The 22,706-nt window shown below is 45.5% G+C and overlaps 1 protein-coding gene across 4 annotated transcripts in view; it reads left to right on the top strand.

The window, feature by feature from the left end:
- Positions 1-22,706, top strand: part of SH3GL1 (SH3 domain containing GRB2 like 1, endophilin A2) — a 594,767-nt gene that overhangs the window by 148,119 nt on the left and 423,942 nt on the right. The window lies entirely within an intron of this gene.

Below are 22,706 nucleotides of genomic sequence, written 5' to 3'. Positions count from 1 at the left end.
CTCCAACTCAAGGTTTCCAAAATGGCTTTGACTCCGACTCCTTAGTCTAATACCTACCAGGGCTGTGAATTTGGTACAAAAATCATCCGACTCCAAAATTGCTCTAACTCCACAGCCCTGCTTCCGGACCCACAGGCGACTAGTGTGTGGAGAATGGGTCCTTGTTGGATTGAAGATCAGGTAGTTTTGGAGGAATACAAAAAGTGTGCATTATTATTGGGGTGAAAATGAGGGTTCCGTGGAGCCTCTGGTCTGCTGGGATGCCTCCAAGGCTGTTGTGCGTGCTGCTGAGGATGCACATGTCCCGTTTGTCCTTCCACCGCAGAGCAATCATTTTCCCCTTCTGCCAGGCAACAACCTCACCTTTCTTTAGCTTTCCGGCAGAAAAGGCCGGTGGCATTTGTCATCTTTTAGCCTTCACTGTGCCATAAGCGTCCGTCTTGTGCTGGATCAGGTGGTTATACAGTTCTGGGGAGGTATAAAAGTTGTCCGTGATAAGACAATACCCCTGACCCAGCAACGGCTCGATGAGAGTGAGCACGGATGAGGTAGCCAACCCATCCTCACTGTACTGGGGACCAAACTTCGTGCCTTTGCCCGTGTACACAATGGAATTCCAGATGTATCCGGACTTGGCCTCACAAAGCATGAAGGACTTGATCCCAAAGCGGGCCCTTTTAGATGCGATGAACTGCACCCAACTGAGTCACTCTTGTACACCATGAGACTTTCGTCCACGGTTATGCCTCGATCTGGTATGTAGGCATCCTGCAAATTGCCGACAATCAGCTGGTAGAGATCCCAGATCTTCTTCAACTTGGGTGCAGGATGGGTGGCATCATCGAAGCCCTCGTTGTTGGCGAAGTGCAGATACTTCATGATGAGGGTATAGCGGTACTCCGGCATCACACACCCAAAGAACAGAGTGGCAATCATCCGGTTTGTGGACCAGTACCACTTCTGTAGCGGCTTCCCCACCACTCCCTGGAGGAAGATGAGGCCCAGGAACAACCAGGTGTCATCCCTGGTGACAGGTTCCCACCTCCTGCTCCTGGACAACCTGCTTAGAGGAGCACCCTGCTGCTTGCGCTGCAATCGCGCTTGGTGGTCTCTACAATCCTGTGGATGACATCCTCGGTCAGGAAGAGCCCCAGGTAGGTTAGCGGGTTGTGGTCACAGTCGCACTTCTGCCCAAGTACCCCAGTGAAAGGGAACCTGGGTGGCGGAGCTTGCGCCAGACTCTCCAACTCACACCATGTGCGCACAACTGGCTCCTTTGTGTCGCTGTCATTCGCGGCCTCGGTCTCAGATGACAGGTCCCCAGGAACGTCACTGTCGGTAGATTCCTCAGCCCTTCAAGACGTCCAACAGCTCCTGGTCAGACAGACTCCTTCGGGAGGTCAAGGCCATGACCCCAAGCAGGATACGGGGTCGGCCAAAGGTGAGAGGTCAGCGACAAAAAAAAAAAAAAATCTGCAGCAAATACAAACACACAGATTACAGCAGTCTCTATAAAGACTATACCGTAACACTGTATGAAGCAAAGGCAGAAAATCACTATCAAAGCACAGAAATCACAAGTTAGCTGACAAGCAGACTAGCAATTGGACACTGGTGACTCTGAAAGAGGAAGAAAAAGTAACAGCCCAGCCTTTTTATACTGTGTACAGGTGTTTTGCTAACAACTTTGAATTACTGTAACTGATTGGATTACCTTGCTTGGGGAATTGTCATTTTGTGATGTAAATCATGCGCCGGCCAGCAGGGGGCGCATGATCAGCATCAGAGGAAGAAGCTGGGCATCGCCCTCTAGCTATGGCAGAAATCTGGCCGCAAGGAGACACAGGGAGCCCAGGAGGGAGAGGGAGACAGCCCATAGACCATACAGAAGCCGCAGGATGCAGCGGACGCGCCGCCGATCGCAGCAGTGAGTCCCTGCAACTACATGACGAGCTCAGCTCGTCCATACTGCCAGGGTGGTTAATATTACAATCCCAAATTCTAGAAAGAAACGATATACTAATTCTTGTGACTGCTATTCTTACAACTTCTTCATTTTCTTCTTCAAATTTTTATACATCTGTATAGAGTTCTGGTTGAACTCGATGGACGGATGTCTTTTTTTTTTTTTCAACCTAAATAACTATATAACTATGTATAACCACTAAAATACATATACTTCTACTTCAATTTTTTTCCTCGCTAAACAGCCAGTATTTCCTTCTATAAGAGAGACAGGCTCTTTAAGCCCCATACACACACTCAACAGCGGTCTTTTAGGCTCTCACAACTTTTCTTGTTAAACACCTAAAAAAATCTCTTGCTATTGTTCAAGCAGCTGATGAGACTGATAAGTCAATTCAACATTTGACTTCTTATCAGTCTTCTCAGCTGTTTGAACAATAGCAAAAGGTGTTTTATTTTTTATTTTTTTTTTGGTGCTTCACAAGAAAACTTGTGAAAGGCTAATGCCGGGAATACACGGGCCGATCCGGCGGACGATTAGCCGCCGGATCGACCCCAGCCGCTTCCCCGCGGATCGATTGCCGCTCGTCCCCGCCGGCGCTTCCTTATCAGCGCACGATTCCCTGCCATTGTCTGCCGGCGGGGATCGAGCGGGCGGGGGTCGAGCGGCTTGATCGAGCCAGCTAAATATTATCAGCTGGCCGGATCAGCTGGTCGATACACGGTACAGAAACGTACCGTGTATCCCCAACATAAAAGACCATTGTTGATGTATATGGGGCGTTATAAAAAAGAACCCATCCCCTCTTTCATACATAGCCCATTCCTAACACCATAATTTAATCTCCCATACTCCCACACACTCTAGGGTCACTCTAGTCTATTTAATCGGTCCACTTATTTGTCCTCTACTATTTCACTGAGTCAGAGGGTCCCTTTTGTACTACCTTCCTTTTCTCCCCTTCATATTCCCGTGAGTTTTTTAATTCATGCCATAGTCTCCATTAGAGATGGCCCGAACGGTTCACTGGCGAACCTCCGGTGGTTCGCGATCGCGGAGAACTGCAAACTTTTCCGGAAGTTCGATTCACCCCCATAATGCACCATTAGGGTCAACTTTGACCCTCTACATCACAGTTAGCAGGCACATTGTAGCCAAGCGGGCTACACTCCCTCCTGGAGCCACTCCCCCCCCCCCCCCTTATAAAAGGCAGGCAGCACCAGGCATTAGACTCACTCGTGTGCCTGCAGTAAATAGAGAAGGGACAGCTGCTGCAGACTCTCTTAGGGAAGGGCTTCTTAGCTTTCTCCTTGCTGATTATTATTGCTAAAATAGCACCCCACAACAGGTATTTTGAGAGCTAATCTTATTCTTGTGATCATTTTTTTTTTTTCCCCCACTGTGTCCCACTGACACTTGTGTTGCATAGACACCCTTGATAATTTATACTGTGTGTGTGCCACTGCCAGGCCCAGCACATTCAGTGACTACCTGTGTGTGTGTGTGTGTGTGTGTGTGTGTGTGTGTGTGTGTGTGTGACAGGTGCACATTGTAATACCCATTAATGCATATACCTACCTACCTGTTGTTCGCAGTGCACCACCTACCTACGTGAGCGCACACAATGTCACTGTGCCTGTCCGCTACCTGTCTGTGTGTGACAGGTTCACATTGTAATACCCATCTGTGAGAAAACGCGGAAAAGCCGCCGCCAATACTCAAGGAGAGGCGGCTGATTCCGCGTTTAACATGGCAGTTGGGACGCAGTCGGAGCGCGGAGAAACCGCCGCATGCTCTAACAGGGCGGCGGATTCCGCGTCCAATGCGGCAAGTTGCTCGCATAGGCCTGCTCCTCTCAGTAAGGCGGAATGCGGAGAGAACGCTGCACGCCGAGACAGCGTGGCGGCGGATTCCGCATCTAATACAGCAGAAACATTGCAACACATGACTGGTGTGGCTGGGACTGATAGTCCACACTGGTTTAGGAGGACGCGCGCGCAGAGAGGCAGGGCCTGTATGGCAGTCAGAGGGTCAGCTGACCAGGCCGGTCAGCTGACAATTGCAGCAACTTTCATTGGTCCAGCACTTAGGGGTGGCGCTGGTGAGCGCCGAGGTATATATACTGGATGCTGTTCAGTCTTCTGGTGTCTGGCGTTGCGATCACTACGTGGTAGCACTCAGACCTTGTCAGTATCTGTGTTTATTAGTCAGTTTCCAAGGTGTTGATGATCACGGAGCTCACACCTTAGCCTAGGAATTCCGTACCATCTGTATTGTATTATCTAGTATAGTTCCTGGAGTGTGAGAATCTTGGAGCTCACACTCAAGTTTAGGCATTGTTATCTGTTATTCAAGAAGGATAGGAGGCGCCCCTTTGATGTGTTCGGTGTTCCCTTGTATATACACGAGGACTTCACTTAACTTGATAAAAAGTTTGGTAGATTTATTGACATATAGCACTTTCGACAATGCGTTTCACGGAACAAACCGCTTCCTCAGGTCAGGTTAATGTGCTTTAAAAACAAATAACATAGATTGGCGCTCAGCATTATGTACATTAAAATAGGACACGTAAATCAAATTAGAGAATAAACAAATATTAAAACGTAAATATAGATGGTACATCTTAGTAAAAACGTTTATCCTTGTCGGATTCTTAATATCATATACAAAACATGTACTTTAGGTTAGGCGTATGAGGGTGGTCTAGCGTTTTATATAGAGGATAATAAGATGTATTAATATCATGTAAAAGGGTGTGGGGGAAGAGGGGAACCCCATAAATGGTAACCATGGGGGTGGCCCAGGGAGGGGAGGGTAAGAGATTAAGGATAAGGTTAAAAACATCTAGTCAAAGGGGCTGGAGAGGGTCATAATAATATCATACAGTGGTTACAGTGGTTGCTGCTGCTAAATGGGTAACTCTAGATGTATCGGCATTATACTCCAATATTCATCATAACATTGGCCTAAAAGCGGTGTGGTACTTCCTTACGAGGAATTCAGAAATACCGTGGAAACAGAAAATTTTCCTTATGGAATCGATCAAATTCATACTTGCACATAATTATTTCACATTTATGGATACCACTTACCTACAGAGACGTGGAACAGCTATGGGGTCGAATATGGCTCCCAGCTATGCAAACCTAACAATGGGCCTCCTCGAACATCTACTAATAGAACTAAAACATCCCTTTACATCTAACATCGTGTACTATCGTAGGTACATAGATGACCTGATCTTTATTTGGAGAGGCGATACAACATCTATAGGTGAATTTGTCAAATATATGAATAGCAATGACTGGGGTATAGGCTTCACCTCGAACTACGATGAAAAAAACTATAGAATACCTAGATGTCACCCTGTATGCAGAAAACGGGGAGATAAAATCCAAAAATTACTTCAAATCCGTACACTCCAACGCATATATTAACTATAAAAGCAATCACCACAGACCTTGGAAAAATAATATCCCTTACGGACAGTTCCTGAGGATCCGCAAGAATTGTACAGATTTAAAATCATTTGATTCACAAGCCAAAATACTGACAAACAAATTCAAAGAAAAAAACTTTCCAATTAAACTCATTGCGGCAGCTAGGAAAAAGGCAAGAAACACAGAGAGATCGACGCTTCTAGCTGAAAAAGAAAAAACAGCGGATCCAGAACCAACTAGATTGTGTCGTTTCTGAAGAAACCACAGGATGTTGGCTATGTGTCTGATTGGCTGCATGTGGCTCCGCCCACCTTGGCAAATTTTAACCCCAGTCACCCAGTGACCCAGTGTGCCAAGTCTGGGGACTCTGGCTTTAATACAGTGAGAATTACAGCTGTTTACATTTTGCCATTGAAGTCAATAGGGAAAATCTGATTGGCTGTTTTTGGCCCCGCCCACTTTTTGGGGTCCCCAAAATGTGACAGAATGCTTCAGCTTAACCCCATGACCAAGTGACCCAAGTTTGGTGAGTGTAACATCAAAGCTGTGCGAGTGGCAAAACTTTCAAGATTCCCAATGAAAGTCTATGGGAAAAATGGGGTCTTTGGGGGTCCGCAACAGGGGCCCGGAGGGTGGGATTGCTTAACAAAGCACAAGCAACCTATTCGGGTATGAGCCGAACAAGTGTGCAAAGTTTCAGAATTCTACTCCTAAAACTCTAGGAGGAGTAGCGTATAGAAATTTGCTAAATTTTCATTGGCCGCTGGTAGCTCTGCCCACTTTGGGGTGACTCCCCAAAATACATATTTCTATTTGGGGTGACACCAACAATATGTGGTCCGAGTATGGGGAGTGTAGCTTCAAAATTGTATGAGCGGCAGAGATTTGAAATTTTTCCCTGTCAAAGTCAAAACAAAAAAAGGGGTCTTCCGGGGCCCGCTGCAGGGGCCCCTAGGGTGGGATCGCTTAATAAAGCACAAGCAACGTACTTCGCTATAAGACGAATAAGTGTGGAAAGTTTAGGGCTTGTACCCCTGAAACTGTGGGAGGAGTAGCGTTTTGAAAATGGGGGGGCGCTAATAATAATAACTAGACGGTGTCGTTTCTGAAGAAACCACAGGATGTTGGCTATGTGTCTGATTGGCTGGATGTGGCTCCGCCCACCTTGCCAAAATTTAACCCCAGTCACCCAGTGACCCACTGTGCCAAGTCTGGGAACTCTGGCTTTAATACAGTGAGAGTTACAGCTGTTGACATTTTCCCATTGAAGTCAACAGGCAAAATCTGATTGGCTAGTTTTGGCCCCGCCCACTTTTAACATTTCAATCCCAGTCCCCCTGTGACTGAGTGTGCCAAGTTTGAAGTCCCTGCCATTAACAGTGAAAGAATGGCAGCAACTTATATATTGACATTGATTAGCAATAGGTAACATTTGATTGGCTGTTTTAAGCTCCGCCCATTTTTCTAAATTTTAACATTAACCACCATGTCATGGTCTGTGCCAAGTTTTGGACCTCTGGCTTTAAAAGTGTGAGAGTGGCAGTATTTTAAAGTTTTACATTGAAGTGCATTGGTGAAATTTGATTGGATGTAAGTGGCTCCACCCACTTTTCTTATTTTTTGACCGCAATCACCCAGTGAGTAACTGAGCCAAGTTTGGGACACCTGGCATTTAAACGGTGATAATAGCAGCAGTTTATCATTTTTCATTAAGGTCAATGGCTGAAATCTGGTTGTTGTTGCCCCGCCCCCTTTTTTATTAATGGTGAACCACAGTCACCCAGTCACTAACACTCCAAAGTTTGGGAATGCTGGCATTTAACGTGTAAAAATGGCAGCAGTTTTATTGTTTTCTATTGAAAATCAATGAATGGCATTTGATTGGTTGCTGGTGGCTCCACCCACTTTTTCAAAATTTGAAGTGTAAATCCCCATGGACCACATTTGCGATATTCGAAGTCCCTGACATCAATATTGTGAGAATGGCAGCCTTTTTAATTTTTCCCATTTAAATCAATCAAAGAAATCTGGTCGGTTTTGGCTCCGCCCACTTTTATGAATTTTAATCCCAGTCCCCCAGTGACCAACTGTGCCAAGTGTCAGGACCCTGCCTTTAACCATCTAAGAGCAGCAGCAATTTAAATTTTTCCCATTTAAACTAATGGCTGAATTTTGATTGGCTGTGGTAGACTCCGCCCACTTTTTATTAATTTTAAACCCAGTCACCCAGTAACCCACTGTGCCAAGTCTGGGAACTCTGGCTTTAATACAGTGAGAGTTACAGCTGTTTACATTTTCTCATTGAAGTCAATAGGGAAAATCTGATTGGCTGTTTTTGGATCCACCCACTTTTTGGGGTCCCCAAAATGTGACCGAATGCTTCAGCTTCACTCCATGACCAAGTGACTCAAGTTTGGTGAGTGTAACTTCAAAGCAGTACGAGTGGCAAAACTTTCAAATTTTCCAATGAAAGCCTATGGGAAAATGGGGTCTTTGGGGGTCCGCCACAGGGGCCCAGAGGGTGGGATTGCTTAACAAAGCACAAGCAACCTATTTGGGTATGAGCCAAACAAGTGTGCAAAGTTTCAGAATTCTACTCCTAAAACTCTGGGAGGAGTAGCGTACAGAAAATTGCTAAATTTTCATTGGCCGCTGGTAGCTCCGCCCACTTTGGGGTGACCCCCCCCAAAATACATATTTTTATTTGGAGTGACACCAACAATATGTGGTCCGAGTTTGGGGAGTGTAGCTTCAAAACTATGCAAGTGACAGCGATTTAAAATTTTTCCCTGTCAAAGTCAATACGAAAAAAGGGGGCTTCCGGGGCCCGCCGCAGGGGCCCGGAGGGTGGGATCGCTTAATAAAGCACAAGCAGCGTACTTCGCTATAAGACGAATAAGTGTGGAAAGTTTGGCGCTTGTACCCCTAAAACTGTAGGAGGAGTAGCGTTTAGAAAATGGGGGGGCGCTAAGAATAATAATAATAATAATAAGAACGAGCTGAACTCGAAGAACAATATATTGGCTATTTCATAGCCAACATAATAATAAGAAGAAGAACGAGCTGAACTCGAAGAACAAGATGTTGGCTATTTACATAGCCAACATAATTAAGAATCGAACGAATTTCATCACCAGATTTTCTAATAATCATACATCTGTGAGAAAAATACTGAAGAAACACTGGCCTTTACTAAAGGATGATCCATACTTAAAGAAGGAAATTGACGAAGAACCGCATTGCATATTTAGAAGAGCCAAAACACTGAAAAACGATTTAGCCCCAAGTAAACTGAAACACACTGAACAAAGAACGTCATCCAAACAACAAGAGGAGCCTGGAGTGAAAAAATGCAAGCAAAGAAGCTGCCTATGTTGCTTGAAGATCCAGAATGATCAAAAAACCTTTAAATCCACCGTCACAGGTGAAACTTTTAATATTACTCATAGGATGGACTGTTCGTCAAATTTTATCATTTATCTCTTAAAGAGGAGCTGTTAGGTATAAGGTCTCAGAGAAAATAAACACATATATCAGTAGCTAAAGATTGGCTGTACTTACATTACATATGCATTTCACTGTCCACGTTTGGATTTCACAGAATTTGTATATAGTATATGCAGAGATAGATGCTCCTGACAGCTCATGGCAGGCTCCATGTTTTTCTGTCAAATGTGTCGTCATGTCCTGCCTGCTTCCTGATCACAGATAAGCTCGTACTTGAACAACACAGTGTGCAGTGAATATTAATGAGCCATGTGGCTAGGAACAATAGCTGACTCCTGCAGTGTACTCTGCCCGAGATTTATCAGTGCTACGCGATTACAAGCTGCTGTAACGTCTCATTAGCAGCCGAGGGGAGAGCCCCAGAATGCTTTGCAGTATGGTATGCGGCTTGCGTCTTCTTAAGAATAACAGCCTTGCTGATAAGCACACATCAAAGGTAACTGAGATTTTTATCTTCACTAATTGCTTTTGGGCTTCCTTTTAAACTGTTTAACACAGGAGAATAGAGGTTTAAATTAGCTTCTGCAGCCTGACAGTTACTCTTTAATATGTGGATGCGGCCTACAATATGTAGGACGAACAACACAATAACTTAAAACCAGATGGGGACAACATAGACGTAATATTACCAAAGGTTTTATCAAACATGGATTATCCAGACATCATAAAGAAGTACATAATCAAGACCACTCACAAACAAAAGTTTTGCCCTATCGAATATATACCCCCAGATATACAAAATAGGAAACAGAGACTAAAAACCAGAGAAATGTACTGGGCATTGAAGCTTCGAACCCTCCACCCAGAGGGGCTTAACATCTGCCTCGAACATAATTTATAATACATTGCCAGTCACTCCGCCATTCCCAACCCCCCCCTTCTCCCCCCTCCCCCCTGTATACCTACCCCAACCCCCCCCCCCCCTGTATACCTACCCCGTCTCTTCCCCCCCCCCCCCCTCGTCGCTCACTCTGATCTACATTTACATCCCTACCATATACATAACTTTGATTGTATAATACAGCCCTTTCTCTTGATTACTGAATAGATCTGGAACTACTGCTATTACATAGTCTTACTAATTTATAATAGTATTCATGCCCATAGGTGCATGCTAGGATGCCATAAGATAATAATTTTCTTATTTTTTATGTATATTTTTTCATATATGTATATATTTATCATTTTCTAATTTAATTTATTCTAATGAAAGGTTTTTAGATAATATATCTGTGATATCGGTTAGAAAAACTACGGTTTGACATGTATTGTGTTTCATCTCTACATCCTTCCACCTTACGCAGTAATTGGTGTTCTTTTAAGACTTCAGTTGGTACATTTCTTTATATTTTTTTATTTGGCCACAAGATGGCAGTATTTCATAGGTGCTGATATGCTCCGTGACTATAGTGGGAGCTTCATTTTTATTTCTGCCAAATATAGTTTAACTACATAGAACTTTATTTAATTAATGGTACTTTACCCCCTAGGGTTAGCCACTCCCGCCATAACCCTCCCCAGCCCCTTTCCCACAATTTTCTGCCCATCTGCCGTGCCCTTTTCCTACATGGCGCGGACTACCTCTGGCACATGCGCCCACTGCTCTTTTACGTAATAGCTTACGTCTCTACACCTGCCTCTGGCCAGCCTTTTTTCCTTGCTGACGTCAGTCGGATGCAACCGCAAGGTCGCATCCAATTCGCTACTGAGCGGCTCCCTCCTGAGAGTGGTCACGGAGCCCAACCACGCCCCTGTCTATCCGAGGGTCCACCCTCCTGCGTCCCACACACACGAGGCTGTCCCGCCCAGTCTCCTCCATATCCCCTGAGATATATATATAGCGCTGGCCGATCCAACGCTCGGCTTGGCGCTCTGGCACTGGTCCACACATTCCAGGTAAGCTCCCAACCCCCTCTTTCCACGTTATACTCCTCCTTTGACTGCGCTACCCCGCACTGCCTGGTTCTTATCTCTTTCTTAATTTATCTGACAGTGCTACCCCTGCACTGCCGGTTTTCAGTTCTCACATATGCCCAATCAATAGGACTTTTTAACACTTCTCTGTTAACCTCTAGATGGATTTGCCTCTCTGAGGTGTCATCTGTATCTCACTGCTTGAACCCCCTAACCAAGGTCGTTTTCAAGCAGTAACCACTGTATGATATTATTATGACCCTCTCCAGCCCCTTTGACTAGATGTTTTTTTACCTTATCCTTAATCCCTTAGTCCCTTACCCTCCCCTCCCTGGGCCACCCCATGGTTACCATTTATGGGGTTCCCCTCTTCCCCCACACCCTTTTACATGATATTAATACATCTTATTATCCTCTATATAATGCTAGACCACCCTCATACGCCTAACCTAAAGTACATATGTTTTGTATATGATAAGAATCCGACAAGGATAAACGTTTTTACGAAGATGTACCATCTATATTTACGTTTTAATATTTGTTCTGTAATTTTATATGTGTCCTCCTATTTTAATGTACATAATGCTGAGCGCCAATCTATGTTATTTGTTTTTAAAGCCCATTAACCTGACCTGAGGAAGCGGTTTGTTCCGTGAAACGTGTTGTCGAAAGTGCTATATGTCAATAAATCTACCAAACTTTTTATCAAGTTAAGTGAAGTCCTCGTGTATATACAGGCCACCCGACAGGTCTGTGCAAGGTCGTGTTGATGTGATTTCGTGTGGCCCTGGCCCAAAGTACAGTGCTCAGAAGAAGGCACGTCCCATCAACTCCCAAGATTGTCAGGATGTGGTAGACTATTTAACACAGAACACCATCTTCCACAGCCACCAGCGCTACTACAAGCACCACATCTGTTGCATTTGACACTTCGCAGAAGTTAATTGGTGGGGAATTAACTGATTCACACCATTGTTACAGCCAGATGAAGGTGCTAAGCAGGTTACACCACCTCATATGTCGTAGTTAGGCGGCGACACTATGGACGTAATGTGTGAAGATGAAGTACCTGCTGTTGGTGCAGTTTTAAGTGTCTGAGGCAAGCGAAGCTGGGCAGGATGATTGATGACGATGATACAGATCCCACGTATGTTCCCAATCGAGGAGATGAACAGGGGGACAGTTCAGAGGGGGAGTCACAGGAGTAGGAGGAGATGAGTTGCTAAAAGAAGCAGGGGGAGCTCATCAGAAACAGCTAGTGGCAGTGTCGGACGCCATGTATCGCCACCTATGGACAGCCAGCCAACATGCCCTTCAACGTCAGCTGCTGATGCCACCATAGTGCCATCACCCCAGGGGGGCTCAGCGGTTTGGAAATGTTTTAATGTATCTGCCTCAGATCGGAGCAATGCCATCTGTTGTCTCTGCCTCCAAAAATTGAGCTGTGGAAAGGCCAACACTCATGTAGGGACAGGGGCCTTACGAAGGTGCATGGAGAAAAGGCACAAACTGCAATGGGAAGAGCACCTGAGCAAAAGCAGCACACAAGAAAAGCCACCCTCCTTCTCCTCTTCCTCCTTCAAATGCAGCATCTTCAGCCTCTTTCTCCCTTGCACCTTCACAGCCACCCTCCTCCACTCCGCCTCTGCCCTTGAGCGGTTCCTGCTCCTCTGCCCACAGCAGCCAGGTGTCCGTGAAGGAAATCTTTGAGCGGAAGAAGCAAATTTCAGGCCGCAATTGTTTTTCTAAAAAGGCGATGCCCAAACTGTACCGTGAAGTTGAGAGGCAAGTAGTGTCATCTCTGACGCACAGCGTTGGGTCAAGGGTCCACCTGACCACGGATGCCCGGTCTGCCAAGTACGGTCAGGGCCGCTACATTACTTAGCCCATTGGGTCAACCTGGTGACCGATGGCAAGCAGGGAGTACGTGGCTGTGCAGCGGACCAACTTGTGACACCTCCAGGGCATGCAGGCAGGCCACCTGCCACCTCCTCTCCTCCTGCTACATCCTCTTCGCTTTCGTCCTCCTCCAGGTATGACGGTGTCATGCCATCTTAGACATGTCTTGCCTCAAAGCGGAGAGTCACACTGGACCAGCTCTCCTGGCTGCTCTTAACAGGTGGATCAGTGGCTGACCCCGCACCAGCTGGAGATCGGCAACATGGTGTGTGACAACGGCAGCAATCTCCTTTCCGCGTTGAATTTGGGAAAGCTGACACGTACCCTGCATGGCACATGTGCTGAATCTAGTCATTCAAAGATTTGTGTCAAAGTACCCAGGCTTAGAGGACGTCTTGAAGCATGCCAGGAAGTTGTGTGGGCATTTCCGGCGGTCTTATACGGCCATGACAAGCTTTGCGGACATTCAGCGGAGAAACAACTTGCCGGTGAGATGCTTGATATGTGATAGCCCAACTCGCTGGAATTCGACCCTGGTCATGTTCTCTCACCTGCTAGAACAGGAAAAAGCCGTCACCCAGTACCTGTAAAAGGACACAATCTGGGGAGATGGGGATGTTCTGGCCCAACAACTGGACACTGATGCAAAATGCATGCAGGCTCATGCGGCCGTTTGAGGAGGTGACCAACCTGGTGAGTCGCAGTGAAGGCACCATCAGCGACTTGATCCTGTACGCTTACTTCCTGGAGTGTGCCGTGCCTAGAGTGGTGGATCAAGCTGTGGAGGAACGTGAAGAGGAACCGTTACGGAACAGTTGTGGGAGCAATTTACATCACAATCAGATGTTTCCTCAACCCCTGCGGCAGCACAGAGGGGCGAGGAGGAGGAGTCGTGTGGGGAAGAGGAGTTAGAATCGGATGATGAGGAAGGTGTTTCTTAGGAGAAGGAGGCGGCGGCAGAACCGCAGCAGGCGTCGCAGGGGGCTTGTGCTGCCCAACGTTCCCGTGGTATTGTTCGTTGCTGGGGGGAGGAGGAGGACTTGACTGACGTCACTGAGGAAGAGCAAGAGGAGATGGATAGTACGTCTGCATCCAACTTTGTGCAGATGGCATCTTTCATGTTGTCCAGCCAAAAACTCAAGGGGAATGAGCTGTTCTTGGTGGCCACGCTACTAGACCCTCGGTATAGGCACAAAGTGGTGGACATGTTACCAACTCGCCTGAAGGCAGAAAGGATGCAGCACATGCAGAACAAGCTGGCAACTATGCTTTACAATGCGTTTAAGGGTGATGTCACAGCACAACGCAATAAAGGTACCACTGCCAGTAATCCTCCTCCCATGTCCAGCGATCTGGTGATGTCGGACATGCGGACATTCTTTAGTCCAACGCCTCGACTTGGCGCTTCCGGATCCACCCTCCACCAACGCCTGGACCGGCAGGTAGCCGACTACCTGGCCTTAAGTGTGGATGTAGACACTGGTGAGCAGCGATGATTAACCCTTGGACTACTGGGTGCGCAGGCTTGACCTGTGGCCAGAGCTGTCCCAATTTGCCATCCAACCTCTGTCTTGCCCTGCCTCAAGCGTCCTGTCAGAAAAGACCTTTAGCGCAGCTGGAGGCATTGTCACTGAGAAGAGAAGTCGCCTAAGTCACAAAAGTGTTCAGTACCTCACCTTTATCAAAATGAATGAGGCATGGATCCCGGAGGGCTACTGCCCGCCCGAAGACTAAGTCCATCCTCACACACATCATCTCTGCCTGCACGCCGTGTGACTGGCTGCTTGCCCCAAGACTAAGTTGCTCCTCACACAGCAACTCTGCCTGCAGGCCGCTTGACTGCCTTCTCTGCCACCACCAACAGGGTCCAGGACTCCAGGAGGATTCCTGAATTTTTTTAGGCCGCTGCTAGCAGCGGCCGCTAAACTAATTTTTCTAGTGCGTGTACATGCCTGCCTAATTTTTCTGGCCACACTGCGGCTGCAACAACAAAACAAAAGTCATGTACATGTGCCCATTCCCCTTTGTGATCATTACCTTGCCGCTGTGAAGGGGCTTGCGTATCACAATGAAGCAATGACCGCCGGCTGTATGAATGTCTCGAGGGGTGGCACACCAAAGATAATAAGGTCGTTGCTTCAGTGTGGACAGACCAAATTTGATCAGCTGGACAGTCACTGTTGTTCTATCATTGAGCTACCACAGCCCGGCGACCATATGGGCTTGGAAACCAGTCCAGCATGGCCGTCACTACGCAAACAGCTGTTTGCGGTGCATTACACAGTGACTTTGGTGTGTCAGTGTGAAGCAGTACTCTAATTACACTCCCTGATGTATACACATGCAAGATGTTTTAAAGCATTTTAGGACTGCAATTTAGCATTTAATGTGATTTCTGCCCTTAAAACGCTGCTTTGTGTCCAATCCAGATTTTTCCCCGGGACTTTTGGCGTGTATCCCATTCCGCCATGCCCCCCTCCAGGTGTTAGACCCCTTGAAACATCTTTTCCATCACTTTTGTGGCCAGCATAAATTTTTCTAGCTTTCAAAGCTCGCCTCACCATTGAAGTCTATTGCGGTTCGCGAAAGTTTTTTTTTTTTTTTTTTTGTAAAACCGCATTCAAAGGGTTACATCACAGGGATGACTCTTTCTTTTGCAGGGAGAACCCGCATCCGAACTGCTCATCTTATCTTGTGTACACATTCTTTAATTGATACATTTATGTAAACATTCTCTGGCTGTGCAGGACTTCAGCTAGTGAGTGCTGAAGTGAAAAAACAGATCAGAAATAACTGCTGGCAGCATTTACAACAGTTATAAATAAAATGCACCAGCTGCTTTCAAAGTAAATTAGCTGAACTTTGGGAAGTTAAAATCTCTAAATGAATATTAATACTTGTGCACAAAAGCAAATATGATAATTGTATGGGTTATAAAAAGTAGGAAACCACATTTTTGTTGAAAATTTTGTCCGTTTTAAACTGCTTCAATACGCCAAAAATGAGGTAATATGTCCCTAGGACCATTGTTTAATGTTCTGTTAGAATGTTTTCATAACAATAGCTCCTGTTTTGGGAACGCTGCCGACAACCAGTCTGGCATATGCGGGGATATCGCTTCTGCGGCCTTGTAGAAGACACACAAAAAGTTCTACTAAACCTCAGAACTGTAATTCCTCCAAATGTCCTGGTCCATTTAAAGAAATACTCCGCATAGCAAGTCCTTTTCCTAAAACCAGTTATCTAAAGTAACTGAGGGCTCAGAATTCAAGCATATCATACTTAAATTACAACAGTCCCCCCCCCCCCCCCCCTGAAATGACTTGATCTGCAGATCTCTCACCTATGGTTCAGACCGTACCTATGAGCCTGCTTTTTGTTTCACTTTTCCATGCTCGTGCTCGCTCTCTCTCTTATCACTTACACACTTGCATGTTCACGGAAAAGTGAAACTTGGTTGTACTTAAAGCAAAGGAACAGTGCCAAGCGTCTTCTAAACCAAAAACGCCTTCGAACAATCAGCTCCTAACCATAGGTACTGCTGAAAGCTAGAAAGAACTAACCTTGTATAAAGTAGCTTAGCTTGGAAATATTGGCATAGATTGTGTATTTGACCCCTATTTTCTAACCATGTTGATCTGTTTTCATTATTTCAAACACAAACCCACCTGTGTAAAGATGCATATGATTGATACAGTGGGTGTAGAAATTTTTTTTTTTTAACTGCAGAGGGCAAGTCTGAGTGTCCCTGGAACATCGCCAGAAACCTTTTCCGCCAGATCAGACTGCAACTCACCTGAGTTCTTGTTTTCATCCTCTGTAAGATCTCAAAAGCTGAACGTGGGAGGTAGGCTTTCACTCTCCTTCCCCCTGCTCTCCCCGGGCCTCCTAGCAAAAGGATCCTCTGCCTCATTAGCCCCACAAGTGCCCATGGGCTCCCTGCAGCCACAACTCACCCAAATGGGCCACCAGCCGCCCATAAAAAGCACTGTACTGAACTACCGTGCCAGACCTGCACTTCCGGTCGGCCTCGGCGGCAAATCGAGGCCCAGTCTTCTTCCAGGGCACTAGGCCGCAATTTACTAAATTTTGCACAGACATTCTGAAAGGTCCCTTGTATGCCCCAGACACCTTGATGCACTCACCAACTGCCCTCAAGTGGCTGTACAGCCTGTTATGCACCAGGGGAGCCTGCTAGCCTCTGGATGCAGACCAGACAGACTCCCTGCTACTGAACACTTCTTTTAACCCTTGATGATTGATCTGCCAATTGATATACCTCTCCCTGGTATACCAGATACCTCCACACTGCCCCCAGAAGATCTCCTTACGCTGAACCCCAACAGCATGCTGTACAATATTGAGTAATACAGAGCATAAGGGGCACAGTCTAGAGAATCTATGGCTTGACTTAAAAGCAGTGCATCCTACTCAATGTCCACCTACCGATTTGCTAGCTACTTTTTCCAGGTTCAAACAACCGCAGCTGAAAATTGCTTACTAAGATTAACAACCTGAAGTGTGCCAAGATGGCTTCCAAACTAAATAAATCTCAATCAACACCTGCGCAACAAGATTTTTTCAAACCGAGACACCCAGCCAAATAAACCTAACAAAGCTTGACAAACCAGAAGACACTGACTCAGAAATTGAGACCTCAAAAAGCAGAGACTTTACCCTTAAAGATATCTCAGACCTGCTGGCAGAGTTAATAGACTCATTAGGAAAAGATAAGATCCTCCACTAATACATTGTCAGCACAAATAGAAGATCTTGGAGCCAGAACACACAGGCTTGAAATAAGAATGGATGAAACTGCAGACAGCGTTAATGCTATCCAAGAAAAGGTTTCACACCAAGATGACCACATTTCGGCATCTGAACTTAAACTGGAAGACCTCGACAACAGGGGTAGGAGAGACAATTTAAGAATTAAAGCCTCATCTACACAAGTAGATGAGGCTCCGATCCGGCGGCTTGATTAGTCTCCAGATCGCCTCTTCCGCGTCCCCGAAAGTGCTCGCCGCGTCCCCGCCGGATTCGATTCCCCACTCGTCGGCGCCGCTTATCTTCTGCTCGATTCCCTGCCATTGTCCCATCGCGGGGAGCGAGCAGGGAATCGGCGGTGGGGAGATCCGTCCTGTCGGATCTTATCAATCGATCAATCGCATTAGCGGCTCGATTGATAAGGAACATCGCGGCCGCATCTACGCGTGTAGATGCGGCTTTAGGGAGTCCTAGAAAAGAAAAGATTTCAAAGGCCATTACACCATCTCTTAAAGCACTCCTACCAGACTACTCAGAGGAACTATTCCGCTTTGACAGAATACACAGGGCTTTGACAACAAGTCCTTCAGGTATCCAGGGCCCAGATTGTGCAAGGATTTGAATGTCAGTAAGCCAATCTTAAACAGAATTCTCCATTTTATCGGTAGCCAGTGGAGTGAGCTCAGGGTTGGTGTTATGTGGCAATGGCGGGGTTGGCTCGTTAACAGCCTTGCGGCGGCATTCTGTACTAATTGCAGGCGGCGTAAGTCTCTCTTATGCAGGCCTGTGTAGAGGACGTTGCAGTAGTCTAACCTTGATGTGACGAAGGCATGAACTAGGGTTGGAAGATCCTCTGAAGGAATTAGGTGTTTAATCCTTGCAATATTCCTTAGGTGAAAGAAGGAATGTTTCACAACAGCTGAGATTTGATTCCTGAAGCTTAATTTCCCATCAATCAGTACTCCCAGGCTGCGCACACAGTCTGAGTTGTTCAGGTCTGAGCTCCCTATCCTTAGCGGTGTTGGTTGAGACTGGAGCTGCTTTGCTGTTGAGCCCTGGCCCTCGATAACAAGAACCTCAGTTTTGTCAGCATTAAGTTTTAGCCAATTATTATTCATCCACTCCTGAAGCTCAGCTAAGCATGCGTTTATTTGTGGAGTAGGGTCTGTGACATCAGGTTTGAATGACAAATATAGCTGGGTGTCATCAGCATAGCAATGATATGTCAGGCCATGTTGTTGTATGATTTCTCCAAGTGGCAGCATGTATATGGTGAACAGTAAAGGGGATAATATTGCGCCCTGAGGTACACCGTATTTTAGTGGTACAGGGTTGGAGAGGAAGGGCCCTAAGGCTACCCTTTGTGTTCTGCCAGCCAGGAAGGAGTTGAACCACCGGAGAACAATGCCATCTATGCCACAGTACTCTTGTAGCCTGTTGAGTAAGATTTCATGATCGACTGTGTCAAAAGCCGCTGAGGTCGAGCAAAATCAGGATGGAACATTGACCCTTGTCTCTTGCAATGAGCAGATCATTGCAAATCTGGGTGAGGGCTGTTTCACAGCTGTGATATTTCCTGAAACCAGATTGAAGAGGGTCAAGGATGTTGTTTCTGGAGAGCCTGGCTTCAAGTTGGAGGTAGACAGCCTTTTCAATAACTTTTCCCAGAAAGGCGAGGTTTGAGACAGGTCTGTAGCTGTTTAGAGCATCTGGGTCTAAGGATGGTTTCTTGAGTAGAGGCCTGACGATTGCTTCTTTCAGAGTAGAGGGAAACCACCCTCCTTGTAAGGAGCCGTTGACTATTTTGTGGAATGCCGGTGTAAATAGTTCAGGGCATTTCAACATGAACTTAGTGGGGCCAGGGTCCAGATCGGAGGTAGTCTGGCGAAGGTTTGAGAGGATATCCAAGATGTCTTTTCCAGTGATTACCTTAAAATCAGACCATGGTGGTAGGCTATTTTTGCACCTGTTATATGGCTCTGCATGGGTTTCTGGGGCTGTGAATTGAATGGCAGATCGTATGGAGGAGACTTTGTCTGAGAAGTGGGCAAATTTCTCGCACAGTTCCTGTGAAGGTCTGATGCTGGATTTCCTGCAAGATGGATTGCAGAGACTGTCAACCGTGCGGAAGAGTTGGGCAGGTCTGTTGGCTGCATTTGCAATTTCGTGAGACAGGAATAAGGACTTCTTTTTGTTAATCATCGTTTGATAATTTTTCAGGTGAGCAATTAGGGAAAGTTTGTCATCAGGAGACTGTTTGCGCCACCTTCGTTCCAGTCTGCGTCTCTGTTTCTTTAGTTCCTTTATAGAGTTGTCAAACCAGCGAGCGTGATGTAATGGTGCAGAACGTTTAATCTTTAAGGGAGCTATGGCGTCAAAAGCGGCTGAGACATCGTGGTTATATTTAAGGACCATGGATTCAAGGCCTAAGTTGTGATCTGTCAGTCCACCTAGATTGAGGCTGTTCTGAAGGTGTTGGGGTGTCAAACCTTTCAAGGAACGATATTTTATTAGTTCTTTCACTTGGTGTTTTGTAGCCGGTGCTGTAAAGGAGAAGTGGACAGTGTGGTGGTCTGACCAAACTACTGGATCAATTTCCACATTGGATATTAGGAGTTCTGAATGGAAAATGAGGTCCAAAGTGTGTCCTTTTTTGTGGGTAGGGAGGTTGACGGCTTGAGAGAAGCCCAGTTTATTCATGGAGAGAAGTAGCTTAGTTCCAAATTGGGAAGAGTGTGTATCGACCCGTGCGGTTAAGTCTCCAAGAATTATCCACCTAGGGTGTTTCAGTGTTATGCAAGATACAAGTTCTGCTATTTCCTTGAGAAAAGCTGAGCCAGCGTCAGGGGGTCGGTAGACAAGCAGTATGTTTATTTTTTTTCCAGCTGAGAGCTGGGCTGCTAGACATTCAAAAGAGTGGGTGGGGGCTACAGCAAGGGGTTTAATATTCAAACTGGATTTGAAGCACAGAGCTAATCCTCCGCCCTTGCGGTTTTGCCTTTCACAGTGTAAAACTGAGTAATTGTCTGGTACCACAGCTGCGAGAGTGGGTCCTGAGTTCTGATCCAACCATGTCTCTGTAATTAAAGCTAGATCTGAAGCCTCTATTAGATCATGAATAACTGCTGTTTTGTTGTTTATGGACCTGGCATTGCAGAGTACTGCTTTAATGTTGTTTCCCTTAACTTTGTGGTCTGTGTTCCTAGCTCCTGGCTGGGGGTTGTAATCAGGAGTGTGGCAGCTGTCTCTGTTATCTGGGTCCTTTACTGATACAGCTGATTTATAGATATGTGATGATTGCTTTGGCTTTGATTTATGGGTGCCTGCACCTCCTCCCCTCTTCCCCCACCTTGTTTTCTTGAGAATCCCAAAGGATTTTAGAGGGGTAATCAAAGCAGAATCTATTTGTAAGAGTTTCTTGGGAACAGAGGTTGCAATATAGATAAGCCTCTCAGCTGAGTATTTTAATGGTGGCATTTAGACAGCTGATAGACACCCTGCTGAGATCAAAGGGAAGGGGTCTTTTGCAAGCTGTACATCTCAGAAAAAAAAGGAGATGCTCCAGATTAAAACAAATTAAGACAGTTCCTTGTTTAAATTTAAAAAGTTTGGAATAAATGTAGAAATAGGATAGTCATAACAGAAAGCTCACAAGGTGTTTTTTGCCATTTCCGTTACTTACAGAAGGATCAGGAGCTGAGGGTTGAAGAAAGTTGAAGAATTTCAAAGTTTGAGGTCAGCTCCTAGCAGGCTAGGCATTTTCAGTCCAAGTCCAATTTTAATCCAGTTTAAATCTCAGCCATCCAAAGTGATCCATAATTTCTGATGAGCTGTAGTTGTTGCCAGAGAGGTGATGCATAGGATTCCTCTGTATTTTTGGTCCTGTCCATGCCCAAATGTATTTAAATAGTCAAATTTCTGAGACAAGATGTGGAGCAGCTTGAGAGAGCTGCAGCCCAGCTTGGGCGCGCTCAGTAAGATCTACTCGGACATCTCCCCAATCACACTGGCAAGACGAAAAACCCTCAAACCACTAACAAGTATCCTGCAAAAAGTGATACAATAGAAATGGGGCTTCCCCCTTTATGCTGCTCTTCTAAATAGGCCCACAAATATATCAGATCCAAACTCTGCAGGAAGGCCTCAGAGCCCTCACAACCCACAATCTGCTAGAAGAGGCAGATGATGATCCACATATGGACACTTCCAACTCTTTTAAACGCTTGCAAAGAGACTGGCAAACTCCACCCAAATCCAACGGCAAAAAATTAAGATGGTCCTACCACTCCATCTAGCTCAGCGTTCACTGTCTCTCCTATCCAAACATAACTACTTTTTCAAACATACTGATGTCGCATGACATGTATACATATATATTTCCTTATGCCTCAAATGTTAATTATTGATCACATTTCTTTATGCATTTACTCTAATATTGGTTTAACATTCTGAGCTCAGAAGTAGAAAGATAACCTGTGTCCTCAACACGGTTAACTACTCTTCTCCTTTGTCTCTCCCTCTCAAGATTAACCTGCTGCCCATTTATCATATAACTAAAGCAGATAACCCGGTTAAAGCCGACCCAAACCAAACATTTTTTTAATTCAAAATATTTAGTTGCACAACTCTGACACATACAAATATAAATAAACACTCCTTCAAGCCTATGAGCATTTCAGTGCATGCTTTTCACCCTCCTCTTTGCATAACTAGGGTTATACAGGTGGCAGCCATTAGCAAATCCTTCTTTGCTGGACACCATCTACTCCACCAGTTTGCCGGATTATTTGCCGGCAATTTGAAAGGAAGGGAGGGGTTTCTCCAATAAATGTAAAATATATTATATTTGTCGTCATGCAGCTGAAAAAAGGCTATTTATTATTATAATTTAAAATAGATTTTATTTCTGAAATCTTGTATTTTTAGTTTGGGTCCACTTTAAAATGTTGAAGTTTTATTACATGCATTCATTTATGTTCTAATTTGTCTTGTTAGACAATAGGTATTACACTTTAGGTGTAAATTGCTGTTTGCGCCCCTTTACAAGGCTGTATCCCCTACCACCATGAAAACTCTTCTACTTACTCCCGAGTTAACCTTAAAGAGACACTGAAGCGAAAAAAAAATTGATTTGTATGTGTAGTACAGCTAAGAAATAAAACATTAAGATCAGATACATCAGTCTAATTGTTTCCAGTACAGGCAGAGTT

Source organism: Hyperolius riggenbachi, chromosome 1 (assembly GCF_040937935.1).
Source record: "Hyperolius riggenbachi isolate aHypRig1 chromosome 1, aHypRig1.pri, whole genome shotgun sequence".
Classification (NCBI taxonomy): Eukaryota; Metazoa; Chordata; class Amphibia; order Anura; family Hyperoliidae; genus Hyperolius; species Hyperolius riggenbachi.
The sequence above is the reverse complement of the archived record's forward strand: the minus strand, read 5'-3'. Positions and strand labels throughout refer to the sequence as shown.